At 35.4% G+C, this 19758-nt stretch overlaps 1 long non-coding RNA gene across 3 annotated transcripts in view; it reads right to left on the reverse strand.

The window, feature by feature from the left end:
• Positions 1 to 19758, reverse strand: part of LOC309849172 — an 895871-nt gene that overhangs the window by 669024 nt on the left and 207089 nt on the right. Inside the window, exons 6-7 of one of the 3 annotated variants that reach the window (XR_014303541.1) lie at positions 13310 to 13367; positions 5075 to 5153 (exon numbers count right to left, since the gene is read on the reverse strand). The exons of 1 other annotated variant lie outside the window; for it this stretch is intronic. This is a non-coding gene — a long non-coding RNA (uncharacterized lncRNA). The remainder of the gene's footprint in view (positions 1 to 5074; positions 5154 to 13309; positions 13368 to 19758) is intronic. One more of the 3 variants, XR_014303540.1, reaches the window with a different exon arrangement.

Raw genomic sequence — 19758 nt, forward strand, 5'->3', positions numbered from 1 at the left:
GTTTAATGTAGCCACTTTAATTATCTTAGCTACATCTTCTGGATAACTTGCTACAACCTCTACATCAGCACCCGCTGCTTCACCTTGCACTTTTATGTTATGGAAAGGGTTTCTTTTCTTAAAACCCATGAACCAACCTCTACTAGCTTCAACTTCTGTATCTTCCTCATCTCTCTCAGCCTTCATAGACTTGCAAAGAGTTAGAGCATTGCTCTGGATTTGGCTTTGGCTTAAGGGAATATTATGATTGGTTTGTTCTTCCCAGACCACTGAAACTTTCTCTATATCAGCAATAAGGCTATTTCACTTACTTATCATTCATGTGTACAATAGAGTAGCCCTTTATATTTCCTTCAAGAACTAGCCTATGATTCATAATCATTTGGTGCAAGTGGCCTAGCTTTAAGTTTAGCTCAGCTCTTGTTTGACATGCCTTCCTCACTAAATTTAATCATTTCTAGCTTTGATTTAAAATGAGACATGTAACTATCCCTTTCACATGAATACTTATAAACCTTTGTACGGTTATTAATGAGTCTTAATTTCAATATTGTTGTGTCTTAGGAAATTGGGAGGCCTGAGGAGAGGGAAAGAGATGGATGAATGCTTGATCAGTGGAACAATCCAAACAGTCCATTTATGATTAAGTTTGCTGTGTTATATGGGAACAGTTCATGGTGCCCCAAAACAATTACAATAGTGGTATCTGAGATCACTGATCACAGATTACCACGAAAAATGTAATGATGAAAAAGTTTGAAATACTACAAGAATTAACAAAACATTACACAAAGACATGAAATTAGCATATTCTGTTAGAAAAACAGTGCTGATACTTACTCAAAACAGGGATAGCACAAACTTTCAATTTATAAAAAGCACAATATCTGAGAAGTGCAAAAAAGTAAAGTACAGTAAAATAAGGTAGACATTTTTTTTCCTTATGCTAAGACATATGTATCAAACCTGATTACTTAACACATTTTCTGATTAGGAATTTATTCCAATGTTATGCACAATGCAGTATTTTTAGATAAATTTTCATTCATAATTAATTTTTCCTAATTAAGATAATTTATTACATTATGTACACTTGATGTGATTTACCTATAACTATTATAATTACATCAGTTAGACAACTGAGCCTTTCAGAAGTTAATAACTATAAACCTACAGAGGCTGTATCACCATCTAGAATTTTTAAAACAAAAATTTAAAAAAAAGCCAAGATCCACTGTGTTTTTTAATTAAAATAGGTTAAATTTTGAAAGTCTACTAAAAGAAACCTGTAAAAGAATCACAGGTAAGATGAAAAAATAATAACACTTTGCTACAAAGAAAGAGCAGATCTAATTTTGTTAATTCTGTTTTTTTAATTTATGAAATCTTTCAGATTTCCATACCCCTCTCCTTCCTTTCTCCATCTCTCCTGACACACACAATTGTAAGTGTGCATATATAATTGTAAACATACACATGTACAAAAACATATATACACACACATATACATACACACATTTTATACTATTCTTAAATGCCCTGCTTGTAAGGTTTTCTTCTGTGTCCCAAGACTTATATCCTAGAAGAAACCAATCTGAACTGTGAAAATCCTCATTTCCACTGGGAATTTTATTTTTAGATTTTTCACTCTCCATCCATCTGCCTTTGAGCAATTTTCTGTGCTTCAAGCATGAGCAAGCAGTATTAATCCAATTTCTAGTTTCTGTGAAGCACATTATGTTAGATCATATGCACTTCAGTGCTTCTTCTTAGAAACTTTGTGTTTACTTAAGTATTTCACTATTAACCTTTATAGATGAGAGATGCAAAGAATACAAAATCTAGGTAAAAATGTTATTAAGTTTACTTTCCATCTAAAAAAGAATCCACTGATTCAAAAACAATGGAATCTTATAAAAATTTACTGACACAGCAAAATTACACATTAGTATTTGAGCAAATAGAAAAAAATCAATAAAAATGGTTTGTTTTAATGGTCAGATGCTTTAATTATATCTGAGGAAGCATATGAAACTTTCTTTAGTATTAATAAGATAACATCATCTTATATGAACTCAAAAGGATTTATACGAATTTATTTCCTTGTATCCAAAATTATTTTGAAATATTAGAAAATGCAATATGTCTAATATACAAAATTATCATAGAAATTAGGTAATATGAATGCAAAACCTATTTAACTCTTAAGAGTCAAATGAAAACATTGTGCAATTTATCTTTTGTTATTTTCCAGGTGTAGTCACTGCCCTCCAAAACAGATTTATTATGTATGATTCAAAGTTTTGAATAAATATAGAAAATTTGATTAAACATTAGGTTACATAGATGATAAATCTGAAATGAGTGAACCTTTCGGTATTCCTCCAAATTTCTGGGTAATTCCAGAGATATTAACAAGGCTTACTGTATTATCTAAAGGGAGTACCACTTGAGCATATGGCGTCAATCTATCAATATATTAAGTGATGCTACAAATAAACAGTTGGCCCTGAGAATTTCATGTTTGAAAGGATTTAGAACATATGTTCTTCAACTGAAAACAAGATGTAGAAAATTTAATTCAATTTCACACATTCTAGGTAACAACTAAGTAAGAGACACTGTAGTATATTCTGTTAGTCAACCCCCTCAAAATTAAAAAAAAAATCAAAATCACTGCATGGTAATAAAAAGATGTTTCTAAAAATTAAATCCTAGGGCACCTGGGTCACCCAGTCAGTTAAGCATCTGTCTTCCCTTCAGGTCATGATCCTGAAATCCTGAGATCAAGTCACACATCAGGCTCCCTGCTCATTGGGGAGCCTGCTTCCCTCTCTTCCCCCACCCCCTGCTCATGCGCACCCTCTCTCTCAAATAAATAAATAAAAATATTTTTAAAAATTAAAGCCTAACACAGAAGAGAATAAAACAAAATATATGCTATTCTCCCCTACTTTATTATTCTTTATTAAAAAAATATATATCTATATCTAGGTATGCATCCCATGTTTTGATATACATATACACTGTGAAATGAATACCACAAACTAACACCTATCATCTCGTACAGTTATTTTTGCCCTCTGTGACAAGAGCACTTAAGATCTACCCTCTTATTATCAACTATAGTTTCTGTCCCTATGAATAGATCTCTAAAACATATTTGCCTTACATAAATGAAACACTATACTCTTTAACTACCATCTCTCCTCCATTCTAGCCTCTGCTTCTATGAATTTGACTATGTTAGATCGCAAATATAAGTGAGATCATACAGTATTTGGCTTATCTTACTTAGCATAATGTCCTCCAGGTACATCCATGTTGTAAATGGCAAACTTTCCTTCATTTTTAAGACTGAAGAACATTTCATTGTGAATATATCTGTATTCCATTTTTTTAAAATAAATTCATTTGTCAACAAACATCCTGGTTGGGTCCACATCTTGGCTATTGTGAATAATACTGCAATGAACACGGGAGTACAGATACCTGAGGTATTGATTTCATTCCCTTTGGGTATAAACCAAGAACTGGAATTACCCAACCACATGGTACTTCTATTTAAATTTTTTGAGGTACTTCCATACTGTTTTCCATAATGGTTATCCACATTCTTACAAATTGTGTACAAGGATTTCCTTTTCTCCCCATTCTTACTAATAATATTTACTATCATTTGTCTGGTAACAGCCATTCTAACCTGTATGCAGTGATATCCCATTATTATTTTGATTTGCATTTCCCTGATGATTAATAATATTGCACATTTTTTTCATATACCTGTTGGTCATCTGTATGTCTTCTTTTGAGAAACATCTATTAATTTTTTAATACAGTTAGTTTTCCATTTTGCTATTGGGTTTTGTGGGTTCCTTATGTATTTTGGATATAATGCCCTTTTCAGATTATGGTTTGCAAATATTTTCCCTTGTTCCATACAATGCTTTTCACTCTTGATTTTTTTTTCTTGCTGTGCATAATTTTTTTTTATTTTGATATAATCCCATTTGTCTATTTTTGCTTTTCTTTCCATTTTTTTGGGGGGGTCATAACCAAAAACTTGTTGCCCAGACCAATGTCAAAAAGCTCCTAGCAGTATAATGCTTTCAGGTCTTACATTAAAGTCTTTAATCCATTTTGAGTTGATGTGTTTTATATGACATTAGGGAAGGATCTGATTTCATTCTGTATGTGAACATTCATTTTTCCCATCACCATTAGTTGAAGACATTATCCTTTCTCTATTGTATGTTCTTGACATACATCTTGAAAATCAGTTGAAAGTAAATATATAGATTTATTTCTGGGCTCTCTATTCTGTTACACTGGTCTATATGTCTGCTCTGTTTTCTCAGTACCATGCCATTTTCATTACTTAGTTTTGTAATATATTTTGGAAATCAGGAAGTGTGATGCCTCCTGCTTTGTTCTTCTTGTTCAAGATTGCTTTGGCTATATAGAGTTGTTTATGGTTCCATGTGAATTTTATGATTGTTTTCTCCATTGAGATTTTGATAGAGATTGCACTGAATCTATAGATGGCTTTAGGTGGTATAGCTGTTTTAACAATATTAATTCTTCCAATCTATAAACTTGGGGTGTCTTCCACTTACCTATGGCTTTTTAGTTCTTCATTAATGTCTATAATTTTTAGTTACAAGTCTTTTAATTGCATTAATTCTGTTTCTGTGTATTTTATTATTTCTGGTGATATGTGAGTATAATTTTTATTTGCCTTTTCAGATTCTTCATTGTTTGTATACAAAAATGCCAAGTTTTTATAGTTGATTTTGTATCCTCCAACTTTACTGAATCCATTTATTAGTTCTAATAGTTTTTGTTGTTGTTGAATCTTTAGGACTTTCTAAAAATTCTCTTTACTGATTAGAAACTATTTGCATTATCTTTTCAACAACCTTATTATGCTATGTATTATCCATTCAAAGTATACTATGAATTAGGGTGATCAATCATTTTTGATGTCTTGGATCAAGAAGTGCCTGTACTTGACATAAAATAATAGGCATTTACCAGATCTTTGTAATATGAGATAATTAAGACCAGAGCTTACCTCAGGTGCTAATCTTCCTTAAACTGCAGGCCTCTCCCCAGAACATCACCACGGCTCAGTAGAAAAGTGAGAACGTTACCTGGAAGAGAGTACTTTGATCTATTATCAGCTACTGTCACTCATTTTAACCGTGTGGTGTATTAATAAAACAGGTAAGATTAAAAAAATTTCTATTGAAAATCACTTTTAAAGTGGAAGAAGGAAGAAGGAAAGATAAAGAAGGACAAACTAGACATGGACTAAAGAAGCAAACCCAGGGCATTAAGAGACACACATTTATAAGCATAGAAGAAGAAAAGAGCAACCAAAACAAGCAAACAGTTTGGACTGGAGACATTCCCAGAAGGAAATAAAATTTGTTCCATATGACTAACATGAGGAGATTGCTAAGGACTTATAATCAGGACTAATGGAGCAAATAAGGTTTAGTGAGACATCAAGAGACTTAAGTAATGTTAGGGAGCCATTACTATCTGTACTTGAAAAGAAAAAAAGAAAGAAAGAAAGAAAGATAGATTGATTTTTAAATTCCTCAGTGATTCTTGCTTGAACTAGTAAGGACTACTCAGCTCCTAACTGTAAAGAGAAGCAGCTATGGAAAAAAAAAAATCTCCAAAGTGAAGGAGAATAGAGAATTTCTCTTTACTCCTGTCCTCTCATGTTTTTGAGATTAGATTCTTTTTTTTTTTTTTAATGTTATGATAGTCACCGTACATCCCTAGTTTTTGATGAGGGTTCCAAGATACACTGTTTGCATATAACACCCAGTGCTCAATGCAATACATGCTCTCCTTAATACCCACCACCAGGCTAACCCATCCCCCACTGCCCTTCCCTCTAAAACCCTCAGTTTGTTTCTTGCTCTCATAGTTCAACTCCCCCTCTGATTTTCCTGCCTTCATTTTTCCCTTCCTTCTCCTAATGTCCTCCATGCTATTCCTTATGTTCCACAAATAAGTGACACCATATAACTGACTTTCTCTGACTGACTTATTTCACTCAGCATAATCTCTTCCAGTCCCATCCATGTTGATGCAAAAGCTTGGTATTCATCCTTTCTGATGTCTCAGTAATATTCCACTGTGTATATGAACTAAATATTCTTTATCCATTCGTTTATTGAATGGCATCTCAGCTCCTTCCACTCTTTGGCTATTGTGAACATTGCTCCTATGAACATTGGGGAGTATATGGCCCTTCTTTTCACTACATCTGTATCTTTGGCATAAATACCCATTAGGGCATTGTTGGGTTATAGGGTAGCTCTATTTTTAATTTTTTGAGGAACTTCCACACTGTTTTCCAAAATAGCTGTACCAATTTGCATTCCCACCGATAGTATAAGAGGGTTCCCCTTTCTCCACAACCTCTCCAACATTTGTTGTTTCTTGCCTTGTCAATTTTTGCCTTTCTAACTGGTATTAAGGTGGTATCTCAATGTGGTTTTGATTTCAATTTCCCCGATGGCTAATGATGATGAACATTTTTTCATGTGTCTGTTAGCCATTTGTATGTCTTCATTGGAGAAGTGTCTGTTCATATCTTCTATACATTTTTTGACATGATTATCTGTTTCTTGAGTGTTGAGTTTGAGGAGTTCTTTACAGATCTTGGATATTAGTCCTTTATCTGTAATGTCATTTGCAAATACAAATGACATTCCATGGGTTGCCTCTTTGTTTTGTTGACTGTTTCCTTTGCTGTGCAGAAGCTTTTTATCTTGATGCAGTCCCAAAGTTCATTTTCACTTTTGTTTCCCTTGCCTTTGGAGATGGCTCTTGAAAGAAGTTGCTTTGGTCCATATCAAAGTCACTACTGCCTATGTTCCCCTCTAGGATTTTGATCGATTCCTGTCTCACACTGAGGTCTTTCATCTATTTCTAGTTTATCTTTGTGTACAGTGTAAGCGAATAGTGCAGTTTCATTCTTCTGTATATAGCTGTCCAATTTTCCCAGCGCCATTTATTAAGAGACTGTCTTTTTTTCCATTGTATATTTTTTCCTGCTTTGGCAAAGATTATTTGACCATAGATCTGAGGGTCCATATCTGGGCTCTCTATTCTGTTCCACTGGTCTATGTGTCTGTTTTTGTGCCAATATCATGATGTCTTGGTGACCACAGCTTTGTAATATACCTCGAATCAGGCAACATGATGCCCCAACTTTGTTTTATTTTGTTAGTTTGTTTCATTTTGTTTTGTTTTTCAACATTTCTTTGGTGATTTGGGGTCTTTTTTGGTTCCATATAAATTTTAGGACTGTTTGTTCCAGCACTTTGAAAAATGCCGATGGTACTCTCCTCAGGATGGTGTTCAAGGTATAGATTGCTCTGGGCAGCATCAACATTTTAACAATGTTTATTCTTCCAATCCATGAGCATGGAATGTTTTCCCATCTTTACATGTCTTCTTCAATTTCTTTCATGAGGGTTCTGTACTTCCTTGAGTATAGATCCTTTACCTCTTTGATTAGGTTTATTCCAAGGTATCTTACAGTTTTTAGTGCTACTGTAAATGGAATCAGCACTGTAAATGGAATCAATTCTCTCATTTCTGTTTCTGCAGTTTCACTATTAGTGTATAAGAAAGCAACTGATTTCTGTACATTGATTTTGTATCCTGCCACATTACTGAATTGTTGTATGAGTTCTAGTAACTTGTAGGTGGTGTCTTTTGGGTTTTCCACATAAAGTATCATGTCACCTGTGAAGAGAGACAGAGTCTGACTTCTTCTTTGCCAATCTGAATACATTCTCTTTCTTTTTGTTGTCTTATTATTGTTGCTAGGACTTCTAGTACTATGTTGAACGATAGTGACAAGAGTGGGCCTCCTTGCCCTGTTTCTGATAGTAAGGGAAATACTTTCAGCTTTTGCCCATTGAGAATGATATTCACTGTGGTTTTTTCATAGATGGATTTCATGAAATTGAGGAATGTTCCCTATACTCCTATACTCTGAAGAATTTTAATCAGGAAAGGATGCTATATTTGATCAAGTGCTTTCTCTGCATCAATTGAAAGGACCAAGTGGTTCTTCTCTCTTCTCTTATTAATTTGTTCTTTCATACTGACAGATGTGCGAATGCTGAATCGCCCTTGCATCCCAGGGATAAATCCCACCTGGTTGTGATGGCTAATTTTTTTAATGTACTGTTGGATCTTATTAGCTAGGATCTTGTTGAGAATCTTGGCATCCATATTCATCAGGGATATTGGTCTGAAATTTTCCTTTTTGATGGGGTCTTTGCCTGGTTTTGGGATCAGGGTAATGCTGACCTCACAGAAAGAGTCTGGAAGTTTTCCTTCCCCTTCTATTTTTTGAAACAGCTTCATGAGAATGGGTATTATTTCTTTTTTGAATGTTTAGTAGAATTCCCCAGGGAATCCATCAGGTCCTGAACCTTGTAGTGTTTGATCACCAGTTCAATCTCATTAATGGTTATTGGCCTGTTCAGGTTGTCAATTTCTTCCTGCTTCAGTCTTGGAAGTTTATAGGTTACCAGGAATGCATACATTTCTTCTAGATTGCTTAACTTATCGGCATATAGCTGTTTATAATAATTTCTGACTATTGTTTCTATTTCTTCAGTGTTCGTCATGGTATCTCTGCTTTCATTCATAATTTTATTAATTTGAGTCCCTTCTCTTTTCTTTTGGGTAAGTCTGTCCAGTGATTTACTGATCTTATTAATTCTTAAAAACAAAACAAAACCAAAAAAACCAGCTTCTAGTTGCACTGAGTGTTCTACTGTAATTTTGGTTTCTAATTCATTGATCTCTGCTCTAATCTTAATTATTTCCCTTCCTATACATGGGTTAGACTTAATTTATTGTTGATTCTCAAATTCTTTACAGTGTAAAGATAGTTTTTGTGTTCAGAACTTTTCTTTTTTCTTTTTTTTTTTTAAGTGAGGCTTGATTGGCCATGTATTTCCCCCTTAGGACCACCTTTGCCATAGCCCATTGGTTTTGGACTAATGTGTTTTCATTCTCATTGGCTTCTATGAATTAAGTTCTTCTTTGATTTCCTGCTTGACCCGAACATTCTCGAATAGGATGATCTTTAGCCAAGTGTTTTAATTTCTTCCAAACTTTTTATGTGACAGAGTTCCAATTTCAAAGCATTGTGGTCTGAGAATATGCAGGAAATAATCTCAATCTTGTGGTATTTGTTGAGACTTGAGTTATGACCAAGTATATGGTCTATTCTGAAGAAAATTGCATGTACCCTCAAGAAGACTGAATATTCTGTTGTTTTAGGGTGGAAATGTTGTGTATACATCTGTGAGGTCCCTCTGGTCCAATGTCATTCAAAGCTCTTACTCCTTTGTTGATTTTCTGCTTAGATGATCTGTCTATTGCTGAGAGTGAAGTGTTAAAGTCTCCTACAATTAATGTATTATTATCAATATGTTTATTTTCATTAACAATTGGCTTCTGTACTTGGCTGCTCCCCTGTTGGGGGCATAGATATTTACAAGTGTTAGATCTTCTTGTTGGCTAGATCCTTTAAGAATGATATAGTGTCTTATATTTCTGACTACAGTCTTTAGCTTAAAATCTAGTTTGTCTAATATGAGAATTGCTACCCCAGCTTACCTTTGAGGTCCGTTGGCATGAAAGATGGTTCTCTATCCCTTCACTTTCAGTCTGGATGTATCTTTAAATGAGTTCAAAATGAGTCTTTTGTTGACAGCATACAGATGGGTCCTGTCTTTTTATCCATTCGGTAACCCTGAACTAATTCATGTGAATAGGTCATTCACATTGAGAGTGATTATTCAAAGGTATGATTTTCCTGTGAGGTTCTTATTTACATAGATTATCTCTATAAATTTCTGTTCTACATCACTCTTGGGTTCTTTCTTCTTTATTAGAACCCCCCCCCCTTTAACATTTCTTGCAGGGCTGGCTTAGTGGTAACATATTCTTTCAGTTTTTGCTAATCTTGGAAGCTCTTTATCTCTCCATCTATTCCAAATGACATCCCTGCTGAATGAAGTATCCTTGGCTGCATATTCTTCTCATTTAGTACCTTGAATATATCTTGCCTGAATATGTCTCTGTGGATATGTCTGACATTATTTTGATGTTCCTCCCTCTGTAGGTAAGGAATCTCTTCCTGCTAACTGCTCTTAAGATGGTTTCCCTGGTTTTAAGAATCTCAAGTTTTACTATCACATGCCAGGGTGTTAGTTTATTCTCCTTGATCTTTGGAGGTGTTCTCTCTGCCTCTAGCACAGGAATGCTTGTTTTATTCCCCAGATTAGGAAGTTCTTAGCTAGGATTTGCTCAAATATATCTTCTAGTCCTCTCTCTTGTGTTCTCTCTCTCTCTCTCTCTCTCTCTCTCCAACGCCTCAGGGTTCCCAATAATTCTGACATTGGAACATTTCATGGCATCATTTATTTCTCTAATTCTGTTTTCATGGATTCTAAGCTGTTTGTTCCAGGTCTCCTCCTGATCCTTCTTTACTATCAATTTGTCTTCTAGATCACTAATTTGTTCTTCTGCCTCATTTAGCCTAGCTGTTAGAGTATCTAGATTATATTGGCTCTCATTGATAGCATTTTTAAGTTCTGCCAGATCAGCTCTCACTTCTGCCCTTAGAGAATATATGTTGCCATTAATGGTTTTCTCTAACCTAGCTATTGTATGCATAACTGTTACCCCAAAGTCTATTTCCAAGGTCTTGCTTATATCCATAACCCATTAGTTCTGTGGCAGAAGTTACAGTCTCTGAATATTTCTTACGTTGGGGATTCCTCCTTTTAGTCATTCTGTTGAGGGATGGCTGAGGGAAGGTACAGAGTCCAAATTATTGACCACAACCCAAGAAAGATGCATCTGTTTTACATGGATTTTATTCAGCCTGTCTTCTGGGGGAATGAGCAGCCATGCTGTACTCAGGCAACACTGTTTGGGCAGAGTCTCGCTTCCCTACTGTTGTGGGGGCATGGGCTCAGTGGAAACAGGTTTGGGGAAGCTTTTGTTCTCTGGTGGCTTTCCCTGGTGGCTTTCTGCTTCTCTTCTGAGAGTCAAAGCAGAATTGACCATATCCAAATCTCTGTTTCAGAACAGAGAGATTGCAGTCTGTTCTCCAGAAAGCCCTCCAGGTCGCACTAACTCCATTTTTGTTTGTAATGCTAAAAACCGCAGTATCCAGGGTTGGATGCCCCACAGCAGCACTCCTAGGCCTCACTTCCAGGTCCAGGCATGTCTCTGCCCTTTGTGCTTTTAACACAACCACCTGCCCCCAGTTCACATGTGCACCCCCACAGCTCCAGGTTTCAATCTGGGGGGCTGCCCTAAAGTCTTTTCTCCACTGCTATGAGTCTGCAAGTCTGTGCCTGGTCCCCAGCACTGGAAGTTTTTGAGCTCTGGTGGTGCACAAGGTCCCAGAGGCTCCCTCTCCCTTCCATTTATCTTCTAATATCTGCCTGCAGAGTCATGGCTCCCCACTTCATACCCTGAAACTAACTGCAGGAGATAATCTGTTGGTATAGATCCAAATATATCTTCTTATATCTCGGGCTGATTTTGTGGGTGTTCAGAGTGGTTTGGTAGATAGCCAGCTCAATTCAGGGGACTAGTTGAAATAGGGTCCCCCCACTCCTCTTAAGATTAGGTTGCTCTTCTGCTTTTTTTTTTAATTAATTTATTAATTTATTTATTTGACAGAGAGATAGAGAGAGTGCACAAGTAGGCAGAGAAGCAGGTAGAGGGAGAGGGAGAAGCAGGCTTTCTGCTGAGCAGGGAGCCTGATGCAGGGCTCAATCCCAGGACCCAGGATTGTGACATGAGCCAAAAGCAACCACTTAACCAACTGAGCCATGCAGGCGCCCCCCTGAGATTAGGTTCTTAAACCTAATCAGAATCCAGCCAGCACAGTGTTTCTCTTAATACTTTCCATAGGTGTTGACCCCTGATTCTCAAATTGGGGAGGAAACCAAAAGTGGATGGGGTAGGCAAGTAAAAAAGAACAACCACATAATCCATCTAATACTCACATTCTGAAGGTTCACCCTGAAGAAAAAGACTAGTTGGCCTTTTATATTTTTATGAATTCACTTAAGTAACTATAAATGGTCTAAAATGTTCATTTCCAGTTTGGAAAATCACTAGTACTCCATGCCAGATGTCCAGTCTTTGGAAGACAGAATCACAGCATCAATGGAATTGTTGGCTTAAAACCAAAAGATACTGTAATTTGGGTAATATAGATTGCCCTGCTTCCCCACTTTCCTCAATTCATTCATATTTAATTTCATTGTTTAGTTCTTATTTCATTTAATATGGTAATTTTTAGGCCCTACTTAACTTAGTGACTTAGTGGTAAACACATTTTATTTTGTAAAACCTTTGCTTGTAGACAGAAAGTTTAAGGGAACCAAATTTTTTTTTTTTTAAACCTTTTGGAGACATTCACATATAACTTGAGTTTTTCTTTATTTTTTTGACAGAGAGAGATCACAAGTAGACAGAGAGGGAGGCAGAGAGAGAGGGAGAAGCAGGCTCCCCACCGAGCAGAGAGACCGATGTAGTTGGTGCTCGATCCCAGGATCCTGAGATCCTGACCCAAGCTGAAGGCAGAGTCTTAACCCACCAAGCCACCCAGGCACCCCATAACTTGAATTTTTAAAAGTGTGACTGTTACATGAAAGGGAAAGACTATCTGAACTCAGGAATATGCATATATATTACTCAAGCTCACAAAGACCTTTAAATATAAAAACGGCAAACTATGTCTTGAGAATGAAGAGAGCTGTGGAGTGACTCCTTTCCATCTTCTGCCCTGCTGTTAAAAGATTTTAATTGGTATTACTTATATAAGGACTTAATTTAAACTGTTAAAGTCTCTTTCAGTGGCAGCTGGCATTACTACAGCATCAGAAACATAGATTAATTTTTTTTTCAGATTTTAAAGTTAAATTAATGATGTCATGTAAATATCATTGTATCTGAACTCAAATCCCAACTATCCCTCTCTTTCAACTCTCTCCCACATTTACGAAGAAACACTACCACATACTTTCATTTTTCTGTTCCCATTTTGGATTAGTGCAATGATAACAATACTTGGCAGTGAACAGCTTCATCTCCCTTCTGAGATTAAAGCAAACATTGTTAATCCATGAGGATTCCCTTTTATTGAATAGAGATATAGCCAAAGGTTTCTTTTCATTTCTCTGCAGCCAGAATAAATTGATAGTAGTTACAAGAAAGTTGAAACTACTTGCTTTTCCTGAGCTGCTTATTCAACATTTTCAAATTCTGGATTCTTCAGTAGTATGCTGAAATTAACATACCTATATCTCAGATCATTTATTTATATTTCATATGATGGTATATACAAAGTATCTCACATTTTACAGGTACTTTATAAACATTAGCTTAGGTCCCATTTTTTCTGTCTACTGTCATTATCACCATCAAAAATAGTTACTTCTTACAACTTAAAAAACTCCAGAACTAATTAAATAATGCACAAAAGATCCGAATAGCCATTTTTCCAAAGAAGATCTACAGATGCCCAATCAGTACATGAAAAGACACTTTACATCATTAAAACCAGGGAAATGCAAGTGACAGCCACAATGAGCTATCACCCCACTCCCGTTAGAATGACTATTATCAAAAAAACTAGAAATAAGTGTTGGTGAGATGTGGAGAAAAAAGAAAACTCATGCACTGTTGATGGAAATATAAGTTGGTGCAGCCACTATGAAAAACAGTATGGACATTTCTCAAAAATTAAAAAAAAAAAAACAAAATCTATCATATGATCCTGCAAATCTATTTCTGGGCATTTATCTAAAGAAAATGAAAATGCTAACTCAAAAAGACATATGCACCCCCACGTTCACTGCAGCATTATTTACAATAGTCAAGATATGGAAATAATGTAAGTGTTCATTGATAGATGAAGAGATAAAGAAGATGTGAGATACACACACACAGAGTGGAATATTATTTGACCATAAAAGAGAATGAAACTGTATCATTTGTGACAATACGGATGTATTTTGAGGGCATTATGCTTAGTGAAATAAATCAGAGAGAGAGATACAATCTAATAATCTCTCTAATAAGTGCAGTCTGTAAATAAGTAAATAAATAAATAGTCATGGCCATAGATACATAGAAAGGAGTAGCGGTTGACACAGGTGGAGGGTGAGGGGTTGGAGAAATGAGTGACCTGTTCCTGTTTTTATTCCTGTTTTTATTTTAGTTAAATAAATTGAATTAAAAATAGCTACTAAAAAAAGATAGCTACACTATTTCATTATCGTCTTACCAGGTTACTATATAATTTTTGTGTTTACTATTAATGAATTCCATACTACCTACTTTTCACATTTCATTTTATATAATTAAATTTATATAAGTTAATATAAAATTTAGTGAATGACTAATTCATTGCATAAATGTATATGTTTAATTCAACAATTACTAACCATATAAACAACAGAACTCCCTGGAAGAGACAATGATGTTAAAAAAGGACTAAGGCAAAATGTTTGCATTGTAAGAGTTCAAAAATTTGAAAGAGAAAAGAGACAACATCTAAATTTAATATACTTACTACCTTTATTGATGTCTGCATTGCTTTTTGCACTAGTTTTAGCAAAATTTTCTCCTTCTACAGTCAATCTATAGAGATTGATCTCATCTCAGATTGAATGTCACTACCCTAGTCATATTTGGGCTAGAATAACATGTGTCTTAATGGAATACTCAAGGATTGCCTATTTATCAGAACTCCTTCATGCAACCCAGGAGCAGCCCTGAGCACTTTACTGTACTCTTCAGTTGTTTCCCAAAGGTCAGAAGGCATCACATTCTGTTCTTCCAATTTCTAATTGTAATATATTAAAAATCTCTGTGTATCTCTCTCATATGCACTCATATGCATGCATTGTCTTCTACAACAGTGTCAAATCTGAACAGAAAAAAATAATTTTCCACTTGCCTCATAACTCACAAATTCGCATACCTGTAATGGAGTTAGCATGGTCTCATAATTATGCAGTGCCATGATGCTCCCTTTCCTTTATCTTCCACCCCCCTTTTTAAATGTGCTATTTCAGGTCTATGTGGAATAATAAATGAGCTAATGCTGACCCATATACCTGTTATAGCATGCTACCTTTGCTAGACTAAGACCAGGTGGAGCCTTTGAAATTACTTCTTATAAGTACTTGATTAAATTCTTAGCCAAGGGCCATTTTTCTCCCAAATCTCTCTATGGGGAAGAAATAGTCATTTTCTTCTTCCAGTTATAAGAGCTTTTCAAGAAGGAACAAGTGGTCTGTGATTTTGATTGCTGTGGAGAGGTCTAGTCAAGTAAGGGCTTAGAAGAGACCATTGAATTTGTTAATTAGTAGGTCGTTGGTGAATTGAGCTCTCAAAGACAGTAGTTTCAGCAAATTGGTGGGAGGAAGAATAACAAAGAGTAAGTTGAGACTGGAAGAAAAGGTAGTGGAGGCAACAGTACTATTTTAAGAATTTTCACAATGAACAAATTAAAAGAGAGAGAATGGAGAGTTAAGAAATATTGGTTTCAAAAGATAAAATTTTAAGTTTCAAATTTGAGAATGTTTACGATTTGTAACTAATGAGACATAATTTTTTAAAGCCAGAAGTTCAGAAAAAAATTTATAAACAGAAGCAATTTGTGCAGAAACCAATTTCTCTTCTGGGATGGTAAGATAATTAGCATATTTTTGTCAGGGAGTAAGTACAAAGTATTCTGAATATTGGCCTAATTTCTTCTTAGGATTTCTTCACATGTTAAAACCATAATCCACCTCCTAGAACTGCTTGGGATATCTGCCATACCATTACCCCTTCACTCTTAGAATTGAAAAGTATTCCCCGTAAAGGAGATGGAAAAATTAGCATGTTCATAGTTCTGGCAATAGCCTGAGAGTGAGGTTATTAAAAGGCCACCCCAAATCTCATAGAATGGGGACTTTATGTTCATCTTATCATTATCCTAGTTCCACTCCACATAATAAGATTTCCTCATGGACAAGACATGGAAGCAAACTGGCAACTCAGGAGAGCTTATATCAAGGATGGTGGCAGTGAATTGGGCAATAGGCATCCTCTCTCATCTCTTCAGTGGTTCTCCTCTAGACTGGAAGCTCTCTAAAACCTATCTCACTACTGAGGTCCTAAATCAATCTGACTCTAAGCAGGGCTGGTGTGAGGCAACCCTGCCACTGTTCACCAGGGAGTGTGAGCTCCAGGGTCAATTCAAATCAGTTTCAGTTCTGCTCTATTGCTTGCTAAGAAGCCACAGTTAAATCACCTAATCTATAGCATTTTAATTATCCTCAAATAAGTCAAACAAAAAGAGTCATTTACTTGTGGAACATAAGGAATAACAAGGAGGACATTGGGAGATGGAGAGAAGAAGTGAGCTGGGGAAAATCAGAGGGGGAGACAAACCATGAGAGACTATGGACTCTGAGAAACAAACTGAGGGTTTTGGAGGGGAGGGGGATGAGAGCTTGGATGAGCCTGGTGGTGAGTATTAAGGAGAGCACATACTGTATGGCGCACTGGTTGTGGTGCATAAACAATGAACTTTGGAACACACACACACACAAATTTAATTTAATTTAATTTAACTTAAAAAACAAAGAATTTTAAGTCTCCTCATCTATGACATGGAGGTAATGGTGGCATCTAAGCCCAGGGTTCTTATCAATAATAAATAAGATCATATAAGTGATTCACTTGGCAAGGTCAATAAAACAGAATAAACACTCAACAAATTAAAAGCTATTGATATTGTCTGTCCTCTTCATTTTTTTCTATCTTCTATCTACATTAAAATGAAATTCATATACATTTTCCTTATGTTCAGCAACATGAATTTTATATTTGATCACGAAACAATTGTGAATTCATTACTCAGATCACATGAAAAGCAACTCCAAAATTCTTTGGGCATATCTACAGAAAAATTATCCTCGCTAAAATTAGTAGTAACCAAGTGAACAATGGAAAAACATATATGTGCATGTAAAGTGCTGTACGTCTATTCTTCTAGTTGTATTTCTCAAAACAAAAATTATACAAGATCAAACAATGAGAAAATCAGCAGTATTGTGAACTAAAAAATGAGATCCCTTTGTTTGTTTCAAAACAAGATTATTTATTACATTCTATAAAATGTTTGGAATTGTTTAAGAAATCACATCAACAAACATAACTGAAAAATGGAGTTGCACTCTTTCCTCCTTTGGAAAGCACATCATGGTAAGTAATCTAAAAAAAAAAAAATTAAGAAATCTGCTTAATTTTATTTAAAATTTCCTCCAAAATACTGAAATCTTACAATACTAATGTTTTAGGCAATGTAACCCATAAAATGCTGATGTAATTTGATATAATATTTATTTCATTTTTGACCAGTCTGATAAATTTCTAAGTGTACAAAACCTATACTCCTGCTGAAAGCTAGCAAGGATGAAAATATAGCGAAGATAATAAAGAAAAGGACAAAGAGAACAAAACCAGTCAAACTGTGCATTGTGTGGACACTGGCCAGACCTATGGTGAAAAGCCAACTTGTTAGAAAGTCTAGTTTCTTTCTTTTATTTTTCTTTCTTTTCTTTTCTCTTTTCTTCTTTCTTTCTCTCTATAAAACACAAATATGCTCTGCCATTCTGCCTCAGAAAACATTTCACTTTCTGTAAAATCCATTTATACTTTTCCACTCTTTCAGCAATCTTTAAGGGAAGTGGGTTAGGGGCAACCAAACCCATCAACTAGCTCTTAGTCCTCTGACTCCACAACCTTGGTGAAACTGACCATCAGAGATGTCTTCTATGTGGTGTTATTACACTGCAATTTGATACTACCTTGTTGGAAAAGAAAAACAAATCATTTGACTGTACTGTTTAGAAAATAGTATTTCCAGATAAAATCTCCTTTGATGTCTTCTCTTCCATAGTAATTGAAACATTTACTATATCCATTTTAAGCCAAAAGCTGTTGCTCATGGTTTCCGAAAGTGCTTTTAAGACCTCAAAAAATTTAGATTAACTTTTATTTTTCTACTAGTATGTCATATTATAAAGGAGCCTTTTATTCTCCAACAAAAGGGAGATCTAAATCGTCCTCTTTTTAAAAAGAGAAACTGGTTTATTTGCACCATTATATTATTCATTCTTTTTACTGCTCTTCTGTAGTATTAGCAAACCAAGCTTCAAAGACAAAAGGTATGTTTCTTATCTTCTGAAATCTTATAGATTACTAAAAGAAACAGACTTTTGATCAAAATAATTCCAGGTAAGTATATAGTATCAAACGTGCCAAGTACCATTGTGGCATTGAAGTGGCACAAATGGTATTTTGTGCCATTGGAGTGGCACAAAAGTTGAAATAAGCCATTCCCTTTAGCATGGAAGGGGTAAAGACTGAAATAGACCAGAATTGACCTAAGACAACCTTCACAAAGGAGATTACTGGGCTAAGGCTTTATTTATTAACTTAAGTTGTTACATTTAGATGTGGCAATTTAGAGGAATTGTTACATAATTGCTTCTATTTAATCTGAGAAACAAAAGGCAAAGTCATGTCTTGAGAGTAAGGAGATAGAGTCAGCACAGCTTGAGACAAGAATAGAAAAATTTTAAAACAGATATTGTAAAACTATAATAGTGACTCAAAAAGGAAAAATGAGTAATATGTGACATTGCTGAGATCCAGTTGAGGTTGGTGATGATTATGGACCCGATGCTGCAAGCTATATTAATTACTCCCACCACAGTCAATCAAGTTGCCTGGGTGCTATCGTAATAGTAGCCAATATCCAGGTACATATAATTTGGGAATTTCACTAATGAGATGTAACACAAGGAAATCATGTAAGTGAGTTTAGGATATTAGAAAGAAAACAACTGAAATGATTCACCATGGGTCTCAACATTTTAGAGACTAAAACGACATTAGAAGTATTGTTCAATAATCAGAAAGTAGAAATCAATATATATCAATGGGGCTCATAAGATCAAAGGACAGGTGAAAAGGGATTCAGCAGACAGGCTGACCAAGGAATGATCTATAAATTAGTGAATGAAAAGAGGAAGTGTGATGATTTCAGTAACCACTACCATTCTGCAACTCACCAGCTACAAGGAACTGGGCCAGTTGCTTAGGACTTCTGACCTTTTTCTTTTTTTTTTTTTTTAAGATTTTATTTATTTATTTGACAGAGATCACAAGTAGGCAGAGAGGCAGGCAGAGAGAGAGAGGAGGAAGCCGACTCCCCGCTGAGCAGAGAGCCTGATGCGGGGCTCAATCCCAGTACCCTGGATCATGAGCCGAGCCGAAGGCAGAGGCCTCAACCCACTGAGCCACCCAGGTGCCCCTGACCTTTTTTCTTAAGAGTACAATGGTAAAAACTAGTGTTGCTCAAGTTTTAGTTTAAAAGACTTACCTGGATAACTTGTTAAGCCACATAGTCCAGAGATTCCACTTTTTGTTTGGTTTACATTTTTGTTTTGTTTTTTGTTTTAATCAGGATGTGGCCTGAGAATATGCATTCTCTACCAGATTACAAAAATAATTCAGGCCACAATGTGAGTAACACTGTAAAGGGCAATGTGATCTCAGAGAGATAATGAGATAAGTTATATAAATGTCACTTGGTATACAGGAGGCAGG

The sequence above is a fragment of the Mustela nivalis genome (genome assembly GCF_964662115.1).
Source record: "Mustela nivalis genome assembly, chromosome: 15".
Taxonomy (NCBI): Eukaryota; Metazoa; Chordata; class Mammalia; order Carnivora; family Mustelidae; genus Mustela; species Mustela nivalis.